This window comes from Gorilla gorilla, chromosome 3 (genome assembly GCF_029281585.2).
Source record: "Gorilla gorilla gorilla isolate KB3781 chromosome 3, NHGRI_mGorGor1-v2.1_pri, whole genome shotgun sequence".
NCBI lineage: Eukaryota > Metazoa > Chordata > Mammalia > Primates > Hominidae > Gorilla > Gorilla gorilla.
In genome coordinates, this window is record NC_073227.2 from 37658369 (window position 1) to 37679967 (window position 21599).

At 33.5% G+C, this 21599-nt stretch overlaps 1 long non-coding RNA gene across 1 annotated transcript in view; it reads right to left on the reverse strand.

Moving 5' to 3' along the window:
* The window catches only part of LOC129532983 (uncharacterized), a 136391-nt gene extending 115118 nt beyond the window's left edge, over positions 1–21273 (reverse strand). The window contains exon 1 of the long non-coding RNA XR_008678972.2: positions 21031–21273. This is a non-coding gene — a long non-coding RNA (uncharacterized lncRNA). The remainder of the gene's footprint in view (positions 1–21030) is intronic.
* Positions 21274–21599: the final 326 nt, after the last annotated feature.

The following is a 21599-nucleotide window of genomic DNA, read 5'->3' on the forward strand; positions in this document are numbered from 1 at the left end:
AAAAATGTTAATAAATACACAATATATCAAAATTTGAGTGATTCACCTTGTGTAATGTCTGGAAGTAAACTTGTATTTTTAAATGCTTAGAGTAACAAAGAAGTTCTAAATCAATGGTCTAAGTTTCCATCTTAAAAACAAGAAAAAGAATAACCAACCCACAGTGTTGTGGAACAAAGACAAAATTGGAGGCGAATGTAAGAATAAACACATAATAAAAAGGTAAAGTTAATTTTATTTAATGTAATTTAAAAAATAAAACCAATGGTTAATGAGTCCTTAAAGACAAAGAATTAATACTTTTTCTAAACCAATCGAGATATAAGAGACATGTGTCATCAATAACAATAATAAAGGTACTTCACTACAGAGACTACAGAAATTAAAATGATAATGAATAATACTATAAGAAGTTATGCAAATAAATTCAAAAATTAGATACATGTGTAAATTCTTTGAAAGAAAGTTTACCAAAATTGATTCTAGAAGAAATATAGAATAAGAATAGCTCTATACGAATTAAAGAAATTGAATTGTCTTCCAAAAACCTTCCTACACAAAATATTAATTTTCAAAATGTCTTCTAATATTTTTATTTCTTGAGTAAATACTTACTCACTTTAAGTAGACACAAGCATGTAACTACCTTACATGTCTTCTTATATATTGGATCCAAGCATTTTTTCCTGATATACATCATATCTTAATAGATATTGTTATACATTTAGTTTTTATTTTATTAAATATAGCACATTACATTGAAATTTTAAAAATTACATGTGCCCATGTGTTTTATTTTCTATGACATACTCTCATTATAAAAGAGTTACAATTTTTAAGTCAAAATTGGAATGATGGTTCTGATAAATTTGCATACCACTGCTGTTTATTATTGAGCTTCTCCATTTTCATCATGGCTCATTTTATTTTCCAAAATCATTGAGGACTGTCTACATGTGTGAGGCTGCTTTTGTAGAAGTTACTTTAGACTAGTACACCTTTTGTCATAAATGCAGTCCATCTTAATCTCTCTTTCTCTCCCAGACTCTCAGTCAATCTATTTATCTTGCTTGTACCCATTTTTCATTTATAATTCAATGCAAGTCTCATCTCTTGGTATATTCTTTAACACCAACTGAAAATTTGATTTAGATGGTCTCTGATATATTTTTATTGCTTCCACAAATACTTTAACTGTGAGCTTGGCAAATTATGCTGAAATATTTGATTGACCTTTCCACCTCTTTGTTATATTATAATTACTTTTGGATTGTGGAAATATATTATTTTGTTTTTCCAACTTTATGGCTGATTACAGTGCTCCCTACAAGACATTTGAGAAATGTAAACCGAGTTACATGGAAATAAACTAAATGGATAAATATTCTCTATCAACATTTATGACACGGCTGTTATTACCACAGCATTCTTCAAAATATGCTGAAGTTTTTGAGGGTACAGTCAAGGAAGAAACTATTCTAGCCCTTTCTTACTGCATCATTGCTCTGCAAGGGATTGGCCCTGTAATCCCATTGGATTTTTAGTTACAATGTTCACTTTTAAGGCATCGTATTAAAATTTGTGTGATTCAGCTGAAGTAATGTCTGGAAGTAAACTTATATTTTTAAACACAGTAGCAAAGAAGTTCTAAATCAATGGTCTAAGATTTCATCTTAAAAAATAATGAATTTTTAGTTACAATGCTCAGTTTTTATTTAAGGCTTGGCAAATGTCATTCTTACCTCATTTGCCTTATCTGTTATACTTTACAGTCTCCTCAAAAATTTTATTTTTGTTTTTTTGAGCAAACTCACTTAGCTACTCACTCTTGATCACGTGGTCCCCAAATTTTAAGGATTCAGCTTACAAAATTTTCTTTAACATGGTACATAAGTAATACACATTTAGTAGAAACCATACTTCAAATACCGATACAAACATTATGTGTTTCATTTTCATAAATTATGTGAGATATTCAATACTATATTAAAAAATGGGCTTTGTTTTAAGTGACTTTGACCAACTGTAGGCTATGTAATTATTTCAGCACATTAAAGTTAGGCTAAACTAAGCTATGATGTTGCCTAAGTTGGGTGTATTAAATGCATTTTTGACTTTCAGTATTTTGAACTTATGATAGGTTTATTGTATGTGACCTCAGAAATAAATCCAGGAACATCTGTACTTCTTTCATTATTCTGAGATATACTTCAGACTTACTTGTTTTGTCTTATCACATTTGGGGTGACTCTATTTTTATTTATGAGTACATACAACATCTCTCTGAGATCTCCTTGGTCATTGCTTCTATTTGATAAGTGATGATATTGTGGGAGAAATAGCCTGAAAGGGAGGGCACATCAGTGAGGATTTCCAAAATTTGTTTGCTGATTGTCTCCCACTAGGTGTACTCACATTTATTAAAGAAAAACGTTCCCACTCCTCCTTACACTTCAGTAGCTCTGGTATAACTGTTTCCTTATAGAAGAAAGTTTTAGTTTACTTTGGAATACCTACCTCCTTCCCAAATAGTACAATCTTAACTTCTTTTCTCTATGGAACATATGTTAGAGACCTAACATTACCACATTAAGAAAAGAGCACATGATAATAATTTAGATGTTGAAAGATAAACATACCTAAGTCTGGCAGATTGTAATTTTCTATTCTCTGGAGCCTAAATTAAATCACTACATTTCCTTCAAAATGCTTTAGGTTGATGCAATACCAATATGAATTTTCTAATTGCTTATTATTACTGGTTAGTTCTTCCACTGAGGTGGAAGCATCATATTAATTGTTTAATATGATGACTCTTTTAGTCACAAAATACTGTGCAGCAATGTCAAAATCACCTATTTGTTAGAAACTAATCAAGCAATAGCGACAGGTGAAAGGATTCCACAGTGTGTACTTTCAGGAATTAGCTGTCTTGCCTTGACAAAAGCTCTAGGTTGGATACTCATCTTACCATATGAATAATCATATATGTATAGTAGAGTCTAATAATTTGTATGTAGCTTACCGAGATGTATTAACCATGTAGTTGTGAGTGTATCCATACATGTTGTTAAATTGAAATAAGTTTAGCCTAAATCTGCCTCTGTATCCAGGAAACTGTAATGTAACTTAACGTGTAAACAAACTGCGACCTAATCTGCGAGTATATTCTTTTTACAAGTATATTAAGTCCTCATTTAATGTAGTTTACAGGTTCTTGGAAACTGATTTTAGGTGAAATGACATAAAACAAAACCAGTTTTTATTTTCCTATTACATTTATAAAAAACAAAATTGAATTGGACAACCTTATTCGAGGACCTCCTATGTGTGCTTCTGCTATAAGGCACAGTTTCCAATAAGCTATGGAGGTTGTTAACTGGCACCTTATTGTAGCCAAATCTCAGCCAATCAGAACAGCTGAAACTTCAGCCAATCATAGACCGAAAGCTGTCAAAATATGTTCAAATTAAGCAAATGCCATACTGCATCCAATCAGGCTATTTCTGTACATCGTTTTCACTTCTCTGACTCTAAATATTGCCTGCACATATTGGAGGACAGAACTCTCTGAACTGCTTTTGGTCCTGAGTGCAACCTGCTTCATGAATCTTTTCTTCTGCTTAAACTCTGTTAAATTTAACTTGTCTCAGGTCTTTTCTTTTACAATGTGTAACTTTCTAACTACTGTAAAGTAAGATTTTAACAAAGGTGACTTCTTTTTTCCAATAGGGAAATCCAGATATTTTCATTTTAGAATAATAATAAACATGTTTGAAAAGCAAAAGGGACTTCATTATATTTTTTACATTATACATTAATTTACATCTCAACAAGTCTCCTTAAATACAAGATGGACATAAAAGTCAATAGAACTTTTTTTCCTTTCTAACTGAAATGTGGATCAAAAAATAAAAATAAATAAATAAATAAAATAGAAATGAATTGCCTCTTTGTACATCAAACAAATGAAAATATTTTCTACTAATGTAAAAGGCAGTTGGGACATATGAAGATGAATTCAAAATACAAATTGAATTATATGTTTAAACAAGTAATCCTAGAGATTACTTGTTTAGAGAATTCCTAATTCACTTAAGACATGTACTTTTCTAGGAATGATTTTTAACATTTTGGGGTTATCTGCTGAGCCACTCTCAAACATGTGAGTTGTTTTCCTAATAACTGTAATGAGTTGCAGTAATCCACTAATACTCTTTCAGACTCTTCAATGTTTCCTCAGTAAATGATTTTGGGAAGACATGTATGCAACATCAGAAGAACTTTGGGGGATGGATTAGAATTTAATGTTGTCTGACATGGCTCTAAACCCATTAAGAATCATGTCCTGCCAATGGGTTTAACTGTGGGCAGGCATTCTCTAAAAACCCCAAACATCTGAATATCTTACCGTATTTGTTTTGTGTCTTAAGTAGTCAAATGTGTTACCTGTCAGTGTTTCCAATATGTTTGGTTAGTCTCTGGATCACCCTGTTTTCATCTCTTCTGCTGGTTTTTATTGATAGGTTTACACAAAGACAATGTGTTGATGGAGTATCTAGCTCCTGTGGAAACAGTAGATATTGCCACTTCAGCTCACTCTTTTCACTGAGTGAGTATGTAGAGTTATGTAGCCCTATATTTTTCAACTTCCCAAAATATTAAGCTCTTAAATATCCTTTTAAGATAAAGCAATCTGTTAGTCAACTGAGTGGACCCTTGAGCAGTGTATTAGTCTGGATCAATCACTGTTACTAAGAAATATCTGAGGCTAGGTAATTTATAAAAGAAAGTTTTAATTGACTCACCGTTCCTCATGGCTTGGGAGGCCTCAGGAAACTTACATTTATGGTGGAAGGTAACAGAGAAGGAGGCACCTTCTTCACAGAGTGGCAAGATGGAGAGACTGCAGGCAGGGGAAACACCAGATGCTTTTAAAGCCATCAGATCTCCTGAGACTCACTCACTCTCACAAGAAAAGCATGGGGGAAACTGCCCTCATGATCCGATTACCTCCACCTGGTCCACCCGTTGACACATGGGGATTATGGGAATTATAATTCAAGATGATAGTTTGGGTGGAGGCAGAGCCAACCATATCAAGCAGTCCTAAGCTGTTTCTTTCTTCTCTATTTCTTATGTCCATTCATATGGTTCTGAACCATTGACAAACATAAATAATTGCCCTCCTCTATTTATTTTCAGCCTGGCAACACCACAGTTGGTATTTATCCTGGTGGCACAGGATGACTGCAAACTTCTGACATCAGAAGACAACAGAGAAGAAACAATGATACTCTATTCTTATACGGCAAAAAATTCCAAGAGTCTTGGGACTCCATCGTCTCCCCATGATTTGAATGGTGATTTCAGAGTGGAACTGATGATTCAAGCTAATCAAATTCTCTTGCCTGAGATGTGGTCTCAAATTCTTCTTACAGACAAGCTTAATTCCAAGAATGATGACCTTAGGGAGCCCCTCCTTATGGAGCTTTGGGGGTAAGTAGTCCCACTCTTTTCCTTGCCAGCTCCATCCAGAGAAAAATGCCTGCCCTATCAGCTGATAGAACTTTTTAAAAATTTTTCTTTTTTTAATCACATAAATTACCATACACCATCTTTACATGTATTTATTTAACATAGATGTATTGACTTTATTTTCATAAAAATATAGTTTTGATGAGGGCATATATACTTTTTCAGGCCTGTTTTCTGTTGCATCTCCAAAACTGTAAACAATAACTAAAATGTATAATTATTTGTTTTTTAAAATAAGTTAAATTCATGAGTGAATATTCTCTAACAAGAATGTAAATGAGCAAGTTTTCTAGCTCAATCTATGAACTTAATGCTCTAAATTAAAAATCAGACTAATTAAGTTAAGGTCCATCTTAACCTAATTCAGATTAAGGTTTAGGTCCTTTAAAAATCAGCTGGAAGAGAAGTATTTATAACTAAAAGAAAAAAAAATCAAACATTTGTTATTATTCAACGTGAGAGGTAGATGATATGCCAAATGACTGAATGGACAGTAAATGTTACAAAACTTGATTAGTGTGCAGATTGATATGAGATACAGGGTTCAGTGCAAAAAAAATAGAAAAGTTAGAACTTAATAGAGACCAACAAAGATGAGTAACTTTATTTAGAAAGGTAAAAAGACAAACCCACAGCCAATATCATACTTAATGGGGAAAAACTGGAAGCATTCCCTCGGAAAACAGGCACAAGACAAGGATGCCCTCTCTCACCACTCCTATTCAACATAGTATTACAAGTTCTGGTCAGAGCAATCAGGCATGAGAAAAAAGTAAAGGGTATTCAATTAGGAAAAGAGGAAGTCAAATAGTCTTTTTTTTGCAGATGACATGATTGTATATTTAGAAAACCCCATCATCTCAGCCTACGATCTCCTTAAGCTGCTAAGTAACTTCAGCAAAGTCTCAGCATAAAAAATCAATGTGCAAAAATCACAACCATTCCTATACACCTATAACAGACAAAGAGCCAGATCATGAGTGAATTCCCATTCACAATTGCTACAAAGAGAATAAAGTACCTCGCAATACAACTTAGAAGGGATGTGAAGGACCTCTTCAAGGAGAACTACAAACCACTGCTCAAGGAAATAAGAGAGGATACAAACAAATGGAAAAGTATTCCATGCTCATGAATAGGAAGAATCAGTATCATAAAAACGGCCATACTGCCCAAAGTAATTTATAGATTCAATGCTATCCTCATCAAGCTACCATTGGCTTTCTTCACAAAATTGAAAAAAAAACTACTTTAAATTATTTATGGAACCAAAAAATAGCCCACATAGCCAAGACAATCCTAAGCAAAAAGAACAAAGCTGGGGCATCACTCTACCTGACTTCAAACTATACTACAAGGCTACAGTAACAAAAACAGCATGGTATGGGTACCAAAACAGATATATAGACCAATGGAACACAACAGAGGCCTCAGAAATAGCACCACACATCTACAACCATCTGATCTTTGACAAACCTGACAAAACCAGCAATGGAGAAATGATTCCCTATTTAATAAATGGTGTTGGGAAAACTGGCTAGTCATACACAGAGAGCCGCAACTGGATCCCTTCCTTACACCTTATACAAAAATTAACTCTAGGTGGATTAAAGACTTAAATGTAAGACCTAAAACCATAAAAACCCTAGAAAATACCTAGGCAATACCATTCAGGACATAGCCATGGGCAAAGACTTCATGACTAGAACATAAAAAGCAATGGCAACAAAAGCCAAAATAGACAAATGGGATCTGATTATACTAAAGAGCTTCAGCACAGCAAAAGAAACTATCAGCAGAGTGAACAGGCAGCCTACAGAATGAAAGAAAATGCTTGCAATCTATTCATCTGACAGACAAAGGGCTAATACCCAGAATCGACAAAGAACTTAAACAAATTTACAAGAAGAAAACAACCCCATCAAAAAGTGGGTGAAGGATATGAACAGACACTTCTCAAAAGAAGACATTTATGCAGCCAACAAACATGAAAAAAAGCTTATCATCACTGGTCATTAGAGAAATCAAAACCACAATGAGATACCATCTCACTCCAGTAGAATGGCGATCATTGAAAAGTCAGGAAACAACAGATGCTGGAAAGGATGTGGAGAAATAGGAATGATTTGCACTGTTGGTGGGAGTGTAAGTTAGTTCAAACATTGTGGAAGACAGTGTGGCGACTCCTCAAGGATCTAGAACTAGAAATACTATTTGACCCAGCCATCCCATTACTGAGTATATACCCAAAGGATTACAAATAATTCTACTATAAAGACACATGCACACATACGTTTATTGCGGCACTATTCACAATATCAAAGACTTGGAACCAAGCCAAATGCCCATCAATGATAGACTGGATAAAGAAAATGCGGCACATATACACCATGGAATACTATACAGCCATAAAAAAGGATGAGTTCATGTCCTTTGCAAGGACATGGATATCTCTGGAAACTATCATTCTCATCAAACTAACACAAGAACAGAAAATCAAATACCGCATGTTCTCACTCATAAATAGGAGTTGAACAGTGAGAACACATGGACACAGGGAGGGGAACATCACACACTGGGGCCTGTCAGGTGGTGGGGACTAGGGGAGGGATAGCATTAGGAGAAATAGCTCATGTAGATGATGGGTTGATGGGTGCAATAGACCACCATGTCACATGTATAACTATGTAACAAACCTGCATGTTCTGCACATATACTCCAGAACTTAAAGTATAAAAATAATTTTAAAAAAGTAAAAAGAAGAAGAAAACCACCACTTAAATATTTATAGTACAGAAGAGCAACAATAAAACTTCTTCACTGACACAATAATTATAAAATGTAAAATTGGTAGAATTTAATTAGAATATAAACAATTTGACTTAAGACATTTTATTGAGAAGAGCGATGTAAATAAAGATAGATCAACTGTTGCCAAAATAGTTGGCAAGAATAATATCAGTCTTAAAACTTTACTTTGTAGGCATAGAAAACTTTTCTGGTTTATCATTGCTAAATGGGTGCCTTTTGGAGTTATTTGGTAATTGACATTTACAGTTCTCCTTTTGTAGTCTATACCTTTGTTTATACCTAACTCTAAGTTTAAATTGCTGAATCATTATCCTATTATTATTATTAACTTACTTTATTTTTAATTAACATCTTAAATTTTTAATTAAAATTATTTTTTCTTCAATTACTTATCAATAAATAGCTATATCATTTTCTTTGTATAGATTATATAGATTGTTTTCCTCTCTTTGAAAATTTAAGTTTTTCCACAAAACCTTTCATCCTCATTTGCTGCCACATTCACCTTTTTCACATGTACCTTAATGAGTCTTTAATTAGATGATGAAATAACAACCAAAAAGGACATTTTACTTGAAACTGGAGCTCAATAGCCATTAGGCCTTGTAATATTTACAACCCTCCTTCTTCATCTATTGTTTGTTTACACTAGACAAAACTCCTAGCTGATATCAAATTTTGGTAGATTAACATATCCAATAACAACCACATATATTTGGTTTGGGTCATCTACTGTATCCAAACCACTGTTACATATCATATCTGAATTGACTCACACAGCAACCTATGAGTAAGTCAGAGCAATTGTTATTAACATCATTTTACCAATAAGAGAATCAAGATTCTAAATATCCAAAGAAACTGCTTTTCAAAACCCACCTTCTTTAAACAAGCAAGCTATTTTAGTATAAATTATTCATTAATCAGTAATATTCATAATTCTTCCATGTATTTAATTTTGAAATAAATATTAATGTAAAAATAGAAAAACATAACATTTTTAGATTTAGGAAATATTTTATATATGAATTAAAATTTGCAAATTAAAATTTGATTCAATATTGATGTTTTTGGATAAAGTTTTCTTTACATATACTCATTCTCACACCATCTATGTGGAAAAAAATTTCATGTATTTTATCTACACCATATATACACGCACTCACACACACATAGATGCTCTAAATATATATATATATATAACATATATACATACACACACTCATATATTTTAAAAAATGACAGTGTTGTTATGAGGTAGAATTTAAATAACATGTTAGTAGAAGAAATCAATGAAAAGAGATATAAGAAAATAAGTTTGTAAAAAATGATCACAGTAATTATATTTGGATAAGTGATGAAATAGTTTTAAGATGAGAACAGGTGTGTTCAGGGTGGTATGTCCATAGACAGATTTAGAAAATTCTTTTCAAAAATTCAGCAAAACTGTAAAAGAACCTGAATAACCAAGGTAATCCTGAGCAAAAAGAAAAGAACAAAGTTACAGGCATGACACTACCTGACTTCAAACTATACTACAATGCTACAGTAACTAAAACAGCATGGTACTGGTACAAAATCAGACACATAGATTAATGGAGTAGCATAGAGAACCAAGAAATAAAGCCACACACCTACAACCATCTGACTTTTGACAAAACCAACAACAAGAAGAAATGGGGAAAAGACTCCCTATTCAATAAACAGTGCTGAGATAACTGGCTAGTCATATGCAGAAGACTGAAACTGGACCCTTTTCATCATGTACAAATATCAATTTAAGATGGATTAAAGACTTAAATGTAAGATCTAAAACTATAAAATCCCTAGATAGAAACCTAGGAAATACGATTTTGGACATAGGCCCTTGCGAAGATATCATGTTGAAGATTCCATAAGCAATTGCAATAAAAACAAAAATTGATAAGTAAAACTTGATTAAACTTAAGAGCTTCTGCACAGTGAAAGAAACTATCAACAGAACAAAACAAGAACCTACAAAATAGAAGACAATATTTGCAAAGCATGCATCCACCAAAGGTCTATAATACAGTTTGGCTGTGTCCCCACCAAAATCTCATCTTAAATTCCCATACGATGTAGGAGGGACCCAGTGGGAGGTAATTGAATCATGGGAGCAGGTCTTTCTCATGCTGTTCTTGTGATAGTGAATAAGTCTCATGAGATCTGATGGTTTTATTTATTTATTTATTGTATTTATTTATTTAATTTTTTTTTGAGATGGAGTCTCGCTTTGTAACCCAGGCTGGAATGCAGTGGCATGATCTCAGCTCACTGCAAGCTCCATCTCCTGCATTCACGCCATTCTCCTGCCTCAGACTCCTGAGTAGCTGGGACTACAGGCACCCACCACCACACCCAGCTAATTTTTTGTATTTTTAGTAGAGACAGTGTTTCACCATGTTAGCCAGGATGGTCTCAATTTCCTGACCTCATGATCCACCCACCTCAGTGTCCCAAAGTGCTGGGATTACAGGCATGAGACACCGCACTTGGATGAGATCTGATGGTTTTAAAAGGGGAGTTTTCCTGCACAAGCCCTCTTCTCTTACCTGCCACCAACTGAGATGTGCCTTTTACTTTCCACCATGATTGTGAGGCCTCTCCAGTCACATGGAACTGTAAGTCTGATAAACCTCTTTGTTTTGTAAATTGCTCAGTCTCAGGTATATCTTTATCAGCAGCAAGAAAATGGACTAACACAGTCTGTATCCAAAATCTATAAGGAATTTAATGAAATCAAGAAGCAAAAAACAAAGAAACCTATTTAAAAAAATGGGCAAAGGACATGAACAGACACTTCTCCAAAGAAGACATACAGTCAACCAACAAGCATATGAAAAATGCTCAACATCACTAACTATGGCAAGATGAAAATCAAACCACAGTGATAAACCATCTCACACCAGTCAGAATGTGTAGGAAATCAGCCAGAGTGGTGGGAGAAATGACAGGGAAAGGAGCAGGCCTTCCCAAAAGGCTGGAAGGCTCTGCAAAGTTCCAGGGGAGAATAGCTAAAGGCTGCTGTTCTCTGACCCTGAGGCAGAGGGCAAGGAGTAGGTATAAGGAAGTGTAGGGGAATTTATCTTAAACAGGCTTGTTTACTTATGTTGACCAGGAACCCAATCTTTGATCATCCATGCACATGAGGTTCCCTGAAAGGGGAACTATAAATGTTAATTATCCACAGATTGTGTTTGCTCCAGGCTTTTGGCATTCTGTCTGCTCTGAATAAAAGCAAGCAGCTTCAGCTTCTCGGGGTTGCTGCTGCACCTTGGCCACTAGAGCCCAGAAGCCCCCAGCTGCTCTTACACTGCATACCTGTGTCTGAGTACTCCTTTCATCCGTCACTCAGCTAGGGCCTGTGGGACTGACCTGGCAAGACTGGCCATTAGTAAAAAGTCAGAAATACCACATGCTGGTAAGGTTGTGGAGAAGGGGGGATGCTTATACATTGTCAGTTGGAATGTAAATTAGTTCAGACATTGTGGAAAGCAATTTGGAGATTTCTCAAAGAACTTAAAATGGAACTACCATTCGACCTAGCTATCCCACTTCTGGGTATATATGCAAAGGAATATAAATTATTCTACAGTAAAGACACATGCACACATATGTTCATTGCAGCACTATTTACAATAGCAAAGACATGAAATCAACCTAGATGCCCATTAGCAGTGGACTGAATAAAGAAAATGTGATGCATATACACAATGGAATAGTACACAGCCATGAAAATAATGAAATCATGCCCTCTGAGCAACACAAGTGGAGTTAGAGGGCATTATCTATCCTAAGCGAATTAACATGGGAACAGAAAACCAAATACCGCACATTATCTATCCTAAGCGAATTAACATGGGAACAGAAAACCAAATACTGCATGTTCTCACTTATAAGTGGGAGTTAAACACTGGATACACGTGGACACAAAAACGGGAACAACAGACTCTGGGGTCTACTTGAGGGCAGAGGGTAGGAGAAGGGTGATAATTGAAAAACTACCTATTGGGTACTATGCTAATTACCTGGGTGACAAAATTATCTGTACACCAAACCCCTGGTCCACAATTTACCAGTGTAACACACCTACAAATGTACACACCTAACCTAAAATAAATTTTATTGCGCCATTATTCACAATAGCAAAGACTTGGAACCAACCCAAATGTCCAACAATGATAGACAGGATTAAGAAAATGCGGCACATATACACCATGGAATACTATGCAGCCATAAAAAATGATGAGTTCATGTCCTTTGTAGGGACATGGATGAAACTGGAAATCATCATTCTCAGTAAACTATCACAAGAACAAAAAAAACCAAACACCGCATATTCTCACTCATAGGTGGGAATTGAACAATGAGAACACATGGACACAGGAAGGGGAACATCACACTCTGGGGACTGTTGTGGGGTGGGGGGAGGGGGGAGGGATAGTATTGGGAGATATACCTAATGCTAGATGACGAGTTAGTGGGTGCAGCGCACCAGCATGGCACATGTATATATATGTAACTAACCTGCACGTTGTGCACATGTACCCTAAAACTTAAAGTATAAAAAAAAAAGTTGGAAAGAAAAAAATAGCTGTAGAAATTAATTTATGGCAGATATCCCAGATGAATAATGTCACATGACCTCATGTCGTCTTTCTCAAATCCAAAATATATAAGTGACATAAACTTTTAAAATATGAGGGAAAACTCAATAATAAAGATTTCTAGAAAGCTATCTGCGTATTTGTTTATTATTAGCATTCGTAGTTCTAATTGGAAAAAACTTAGATTCATCTGCAACATACAAAATGCATTTCAACATAAGTATTTATAGATAATGGGAACTAATGGTGTAATGCAAAATAAATAATAAAAACTACTCTTCAAGACTTAGTTCATTTGTAAGTAGTTGTTATGGAGCTGGTGTATATATTACCAGTTGGCTTAGAAGAATTTTTAGCCAGGTGAACTGGTTAATATTTATTAAGATCTCTGAGTGACCCTGGGTTTTTCTACCTCTAATCTCTTTTTTGTCCAGCAAATTTTAGCCATACTAGCCTTATTTTTTGAGCACGTCAGACACTTTCCTTTCCAAGGCCTTTGAAACTTGCCATTCTTTCTAGAATATCTCTCCCCCAGAAATCATGAGATTCGCTTCTCATCACCTTCCACTCATGACCCAAATGTCTTTTCATGTAGGCCTTCTTTGAATCCCTTATTCAAAATTAAATTTAAAATTTCACCCTGATCCAGAAACTTCTACCTCATTTTTTTCTACTTCATTTTATTAGTTCTCATTACCATCTAACTTATTATATACATACCTAGGTGTTTGCCTGTCTCCCTGCCAAATAATTCATGTTGAAAGTAGTGATTCTTTCCTATCTTGATTGTTAGATATCCACCGTGCCAACAAAAGTGTCTATTACATAGTAGGTCTTCAATTAATATGTACGAACGAATAAGAATATCCTTGAAATGCTCTCTTTTAGTTAATGGTTAGTTTATGCTCATATATGGGTCTGACCTTATGGAGGAATATCAGTACATTTCTCATGTAAATTTAAATTTTTCCTTCTTCCAGTTCATCATATCCCAAAATTTATAATTCTTTTTACCCATATCTCTATTTGGGATTAGATAAAATTATATACTGTACTCTTAAAATCTCTATGAGAAAATTCAAACAGGACTTTAAATTGTATAGTTTTAAATTCATTCTGATTGTTCATATTGACTTATTTTTTTAAAGTATCAAAATACTACTTGTATAAAAAGGGATTTAAAAGTCATTCACATTTTTCCACAGAAAAGAAAATGTTTACATTTTGAGTCTTTCAGTCTTTCCCTTCATTTTTTACATTACAATATTCACATTACCCTGTTCTTAACAAACTCATTTAAACATAACAGGATATTTCACATCATATGAATGTGAAAATTTTACCAAATAATTTTCTTTCCTTCCACTGAGGTTATTTCCAATTAATTTTAACTAACATTAAAATAATTATGTTTGTAAAATCTTTGATAATATATTTAATACTATTTCATTTTGATACATTCCCAGAAGACTGCTAGTTCAAAAAACAACAACATTTTAAGGATTTTTTGTGTGTATTATCAATTTAATTTCCTGTGAGCTTTACACATCCTTCAGACATTAACAGAGTATGACTTTGTTTGACAGCTAACACTGGATGGTCCTCTTAAACAAATGTTTTTTTTTAATTAATGGGAAAATTCTACCTCATTATTATTATATTTACTTTTGAGATGGAACATTAATCAAAGTTTATTAGGTCTAAATGAACTGTATGAGTAAATGATCTACTTATTGGTATAATTTTTTTCATTTATCTATTAAGTATTTATTATTTTCTGTTATTTTTCTATGATCTCTTTTTATATATGAAGGAAAGATCTTTAACATCTGTATTTGCACATACTTTATCCATATGATTGACTCTATATGAAACATTTTTATGGACAAAAAATTTTCATACATGTTTTGGTTATCAAGTTTTTCTTTTTCTGCTTTATATTCTGTAATATTTTAGGTCACCTCCACTCTTTAATGTAGTATATGAAAGCCTAGAGCATTGGACAGCCAGATGGAAAATGAATTAGTTATGATTTTATCATAGCAAAAACAGTAAGGTGCTTCACAGACACGGCTATTATTTGTCGACTTATTTCTAGCAAAGTTGATCTAACTACCACTATAAATTTAGCCTTTGTTGTTAGATTACTTGAGCTAAAATCTCAAGTATTATAATAGCTACTCATGTACCCATGGGCAAATTTTCTTTGTTCGTTGCTTGTCTCATCTGTTAACAATAGGGATTGTTACAGGGTGTGTTGTGTTTCCACAGAAATCATATGTTGAAGTTCTAATTTCCAGCAGTACCTCAGAATGTGACTGAAATTGGAGACAGGTATTTAAAAAAATAGTTAAGGTTAAATGTGGTCACGAGGGTATGTCTTAATCCGGCATGACTGACATCATTATAAGAAGAGGAGATTAGGACACAGGCACACAAAAAAATAGACCATTTGTAGATACCAGAGGAAGAACATTATCTACAAACCAAGGAAAGAGACCTTAGAATGAAATAAGCCCTGCTGTCAATTTGATCTTAGACTCCTGGCCTCCAGAACAGAGACAATGTTAATTTCTGTTGTTTAAGCCATTCAGTCTGTGGTTCTTTGTAATGGCATCCTTAGGACACTAGCACAGGGATCGTACTTATCTAACTCATATCCTTGTTATAACGACTCAAAAACTTATAGAAATAAATTTCATGGAATAACATTGGACAAATAGAACTCAATCTTGCCATTCATAATGAGGAACATTTTTATAGATTTAGAAATGAAAGGTCACAGCAGGCAGATAGAAGGTGTAACAATAACTGTCAGATTACAGATGATTTACAACTATTTTGTTAATTATCATTATTTGTTTAAAATCAAATCCAGTATACTGTTCCACACAAGCAAATTTGCCAAAGATGGTAGATGTAAAAATCTTGTGATATTGAGGAATTTTCTGCATTAGTTTTTTTAAATTTATTTCCAGAATATATGTAAGAAACAATGTTTAATATATTCTTTGAAAGATCCAGCTGAATGACATATCAAAAGAAATAGCTATATAGGGAGAAATCTGGGTTATCGTCCAAAGCATTGTATTTACCTATCATTACTACACCACTAATGGCACCAATTACTAAGTAATTCCTACTCACTTATTGACTTTTCCCACTGTGTTAGACACCATGCTAATTACTTTAGAAACAATGCCTTATTTAAGCTTTATAAAAAGTGAATGAAGTATGTACTAGTAGTGTTTTTATTTTACAGATGAGGAAAGGTATTTAAAGAGGTTCAAGAACCTGGTGGAGCCTGTTCAAGAACAGGAAGAACTTGGGAGAGCAAGGATTTGGGTCCTGCTGTACCTGAGTCTAAAGAGTCACTAGAGTATACTGTGAACATATTCCCTGAATTGGGTGTTGTCCTTTGTGGGCCACCACTGTAAATAGGAAAATTTGAATACTATAATGTAACCCTTTTCAATTTTAAATTGATATGATGCAATTGCTTCAAATTTTAATATTTTTATAATTATACAGGGGCTTTAAAATAGTTTCTAAATTGCATGTTGAAGAAAGTAACTCTCTAGAATTTAAAGAATTGATGACAGACCATGTTAATGGTAAATATGTCTTCCTTTTTTTTACTGGCAGGAAATTATCACCCATAAATCCACGGAAGAACTTATACATATTTATGGCTATCAGCAGATATATTTATTTTTCTCATATGGGGCACCAAAAGACTGATAAATATAGAATTTAATAAAACAGGCACAAATGCTGACCTTTTGGTGATTTAAGTCTCTCAGAATCTTTGCATGTTTTACTCTGATGTAAACAGATGAAAATACAGAAGTAAAGATGTATTTGTAAAGTAACTTTCTTATGATTTATTTAAAATCACCTTAATGCAAGGGAAAACTATCAGCAAACTTGACTTTAGCTCTTACAAAATCATTAGCTGAGGTTTCTAGAAAAAAACTATGGACAATTAAAAGGATCTTAAAAAAATACTCTTAGACCATCAGATTCCAAGAATGAAAAAAGAAAAAAATAGATTCTTAAATCACAAATCTCTTAGCCCTGCATCTCCCAATAAAAATGATTTTTCTATTTCTTACTGTTAATCTTTCAACCTACTGTTCAAAACAAAAATTATTCTTTCATCTTGGCATGAATCTGTCAAAGGCACTGCTTCCAACAAAATTGACTTCTCTAATTTATGTTTCTTTCCCTGAATCTGTCAAGCCAGTGTTCTCAATTTAAAAAAAAAATAAAAAATCTTATTCTGTACTTCTGAGATCTTTCGGTCACATGAAAATTGCATTTTCATTTTGGTTAACGTGTTTCAATTTTCAAAATAAATATATATTTTTTGAAAAATAGAAAAACGTGTTTTTAATAGACTGAATACATGATCATTTTAAATAATATAAAATACTTATTGTTGAAACATATACAAACATTTGAAGTCATAAAATAGGTTGTAATATTGTTGTTTGCTTTATAAGTATATATTCCATAAAGATTATTTTTCATTTTAACAAGATATAGACATGTTACATATTATCTATAACATGCCTTCACTTCACATTTTTCTTTCTTTTGGGAAGGGAGAGTCTCCAGTTTCAGGGAAGAAGGGATGATTTTTTTCTTTTAACTGAATCCTGAGTGGCAGACACTATCTGGCACAATATATCCATCCAGTTTATCATTTTTGTTTGAATACATTGAATCAAAAAATACAGTTTTAAATTTCTATATAGTTTATTTGCTTACGTATCTTATGATACACTTTAAATCAATCATCTAGCAAACATTTAATTGTGTAACTATGTATAGCTATGTTAAAAAACAGTATAGCTGTTTAGAACCAAAATACCTAGATTGGCGATGATTTAAGGAATATGTCTCAGCAGAGTTGGCAGTGGAAATATAGTTTTTATTTAACAGATGTCATAGCCTCCTCACTCTCAAAAGTAACAAGTGTTTGACTAGTTCTTATACTGAAGTAAAATTGTTCTCATATGAACAATGTGATATATCCTATTTACAGTCATTCCCCCTGCTTATCTGTGATTTTGCTTTTCATGGGTTTAGTTACCTGTCAATTGTGGTCTGACAATAATAAATGGAAAATTCCAGAAACAAACAATTTACAAGTTTTAAATTGCTTGCTGTTCTGAGTATCATGATAAAATCTTATACCATCCTGTTCTATTCGGCCCATGATGTATATCCTTCCTTTGTGCACCATATTCACAGTATAGACCCTACCCACCTGTGAGTCACTTCGTAGCACTTTCGGTTATCAGATTGACAAATGCTTGTGTTCAAGTAACCCTTAGTTTGCTTATAATGGCATCAAAGCATAAGAGTAGTTATACTGCCATACTGTAATAATTGTTCTATTTTGTTATATATTGTTGTTAATCTCTTGCTCTGCCTGATTTATACATTAAAATTTCTCATTAATTACTATTTGTGGTTTCAGGCATCCAATGGAGATCTCAAAACATCGCCCTCACAAATTTGGGGACACTACTGCATTTCAACATAATGAAAAAGAAAGGGAGAAAAAATCAAATTGGTTCATTGAATACTCTCATAACAATCATGACAATTATCATATTAAGACTTATGAGGTACACTTACCTGCAGACATATCCAGAAATATTTTGGAAATTCAATATAATATAAAATTTTTACATGCATGTTTCTATCCTGTCAGGACCCGGGCTTATATCAGAGAGAGAAAGATAATGGTAAATGTTCCATTTGTTCTAGGTGGGCCAATTATGAATTGGCAGAGACAATTAGAACCCAATCATTAGACAATATTGTTGTCACCAAGAGGTAGAAATTAAATGAACAATGTATATAATACAGCACTTATTACATTACCTGAATTTACACTACTATGACTATATCAGCAGCATTAAACCAATGCAGATTACACATTATAGTATTTCCATAAGATGAATAAAATGATATAAAATAAAAAGGAAAAGTATTCCTATAATAAATGCTTCTTTTTTGAAAAAGATATTTTAGATTTGAGGGTACATGTGCAGTTTTGTTACATGGGTATATTGCATAATGCTGGGGTTTGGGCTTCTATTGAACCCATCACATGAATAATGAACACAGAACTCAATAGGCAGTACCCAAAAGATACTACCCAATAGATAGTACCTGGTAGGTAGCACCCAATATGTAGTACCCTTGTCCCCTCCTCTCCTTCCTCACGTTTGTAGTTCCCAGTGTTTATTGTTTCCTCCTTTATGTCCGTATGTACTGTTTAGCTCCCACTTATAAGTGAGAACATGTGGTATTTGATTTTCTAGAGAAATCCTTTTTCAATCTCAGATAAAAACACAGAAAACTTGAAGCATTTTTAACAAAAATTTAACGTAAAAGAATATAGATATCATTTATTTTTCTGTTTTGATTTGATGTATACATACACACTCACATATATATACATGTGTGCATATATAAAGACAGAGAGAGAAATATTGAATATATTGATATATAAATATATATGAGTATATAGAGAGACCTTCACACACACGGAGAGAGAGAAAAAGAGAGAGTAAGAGAGAAAGTGATTCAATATTTAATTATTATCTGCAACCACTTATGCCCAGTGATATATCTATGTTTGGTAGTTCCTGTTCATTCAAGATGTTTGGTGTGGATGAAATGAGGTGCTCCATAGGACATCACTTTGTCAGATATAGATAAAACAGAGTTTTACACCTACACTATTTTGTAAAACAGAGTTTTACACCTATACTATTTTGAAATATGTCCTTAAAGCAAATAAGCCGTAGGGGAAAGTGAGTGCAATATTTAGGCACCAACCATCTGGCTTACTACACTTACCTTTCAGGGACTACTTTAAACTCTCTCTGAAATTTTGGGTTTTTTTCTTTGTAAAAACGTTATTTTGCAGGAAAAAAACATAAAATTTCAGCGTTACTTATTCATCAAATTCAGAATATTTATACATGGTGTTTTGTTTTTTTCATCATTATGTGCACTAACATCTTGGACAGTACTGAGCACATAGTAGAAATTAAATGCTGTTTGATGAATGAATAAAAAATATATTTGGTTATTTACTTTTGCTGATTTCCAAATATCTTATTATCAAAACAATTTTTTGCATTATTGAAAATGAGAATACTTATTAACATAGTCTGATATATAAGAAAATAAAAAATACTGAAAATGTTTTATTATTGTTTAAATTCACACACACAATAATATATTATATATGTATGTGAAGAACTTTGGAGTGAAAAATTACCTAAAGATAATTGAACCCTGTCGTTAGTATGAGGCCTGTCTTTCCTAAGACAGTCAGCTGCAGCTGAGTTTTACTGCAGTGAGGTTAAAAATAGGTGCTATTATTGGATGAAATAATGTTTAAGGAGAATTCACTGCAGAAGCCTTTGCAAGGCATATAATATCTGTTTTCTTTCAATGGCATTTTTGTTTTTACTGTGATTACTATTGGATTAATACCTCCTCTCCAAAATACATTATGCTGATTACATATTCAGATTGAATTTATTAAACAATATCTTGACAATATGAGTATTAATAAGTATAATGCATAGACCGAGTCTGACCAATTTGTTTAAATAAGTAGGAGACATTCTATTCTAAACAGGAGATTTAATTTGCTGATTTACGTAATGAGTTGTTTTTTTTCATGGATTTCACAATTCTGCATGTCTTGCATCAGCTTTTGTCCTTAAATATCTTTTTAAAGTTGCTTATGTAACATCAGTCATGGAAGATTGAGCTAGTACAATTGACTCTTGAAGAATGCAGGGGCTAGGGGCACTGACTCCTCATGCAATTGACTATCCAGGTATAATTTTTGACTGTCTCAAAATATAAATATCACTATTGACCAGGAGTCTTTCCTTTAATATAAATAATTAATACACATTTTATGTTATATTCACTATATTATTATCATAAAGCAAGCTAGGAAAGAGAAAATGTTTTTAAGAAAATAATAACAAAAAGAAAACATATTTACCCTTCATTAAATAGAAGTTGATCATCGTAAAGATCTTCATCCTTTTCTTCACATTGAACGGGCTGAGGAGGAGGAAAAAGTGGAGGGGTTGTTCTTGCTGTCACAGGATTGGCAGAGGCAGAAGAGGTGGAGGCGGTGGAAGAGGAGGCAGGAGAGGCAGACAGACATGGTGTAATTTTACTGAAAAAATCCACGTGTAACTGGGCCATAGTTCAAAATATGTGTTCTTTAAGGGTCAACTGTGTTTCCTATGAAGGAAGAAAACAGGGGCCACATTAGATTGTGCTCCACAATAGAAAAGGTAATGTCTCGCTTCAGGTCAAAGGTTTGTTATGTTGCTGGTAGCCCCTTTAAAAGATCTGGGTTTCCTAAGCTCAGGGATCCTCACCTGAGAAGCAAATCTACCAGGTGTTCACCCTCCACCTGGACCGCTTCATGCTGCCTAATCAGACTTGGGGAAACAGAGGGTACTGACATCAACATGAAATTCAACCAACCTACTGTGTACAGAAGTCTCATCTCTTCTGTAAGCATCCACGACACTGTATCAGGTTACTTGTTAGCTTTTC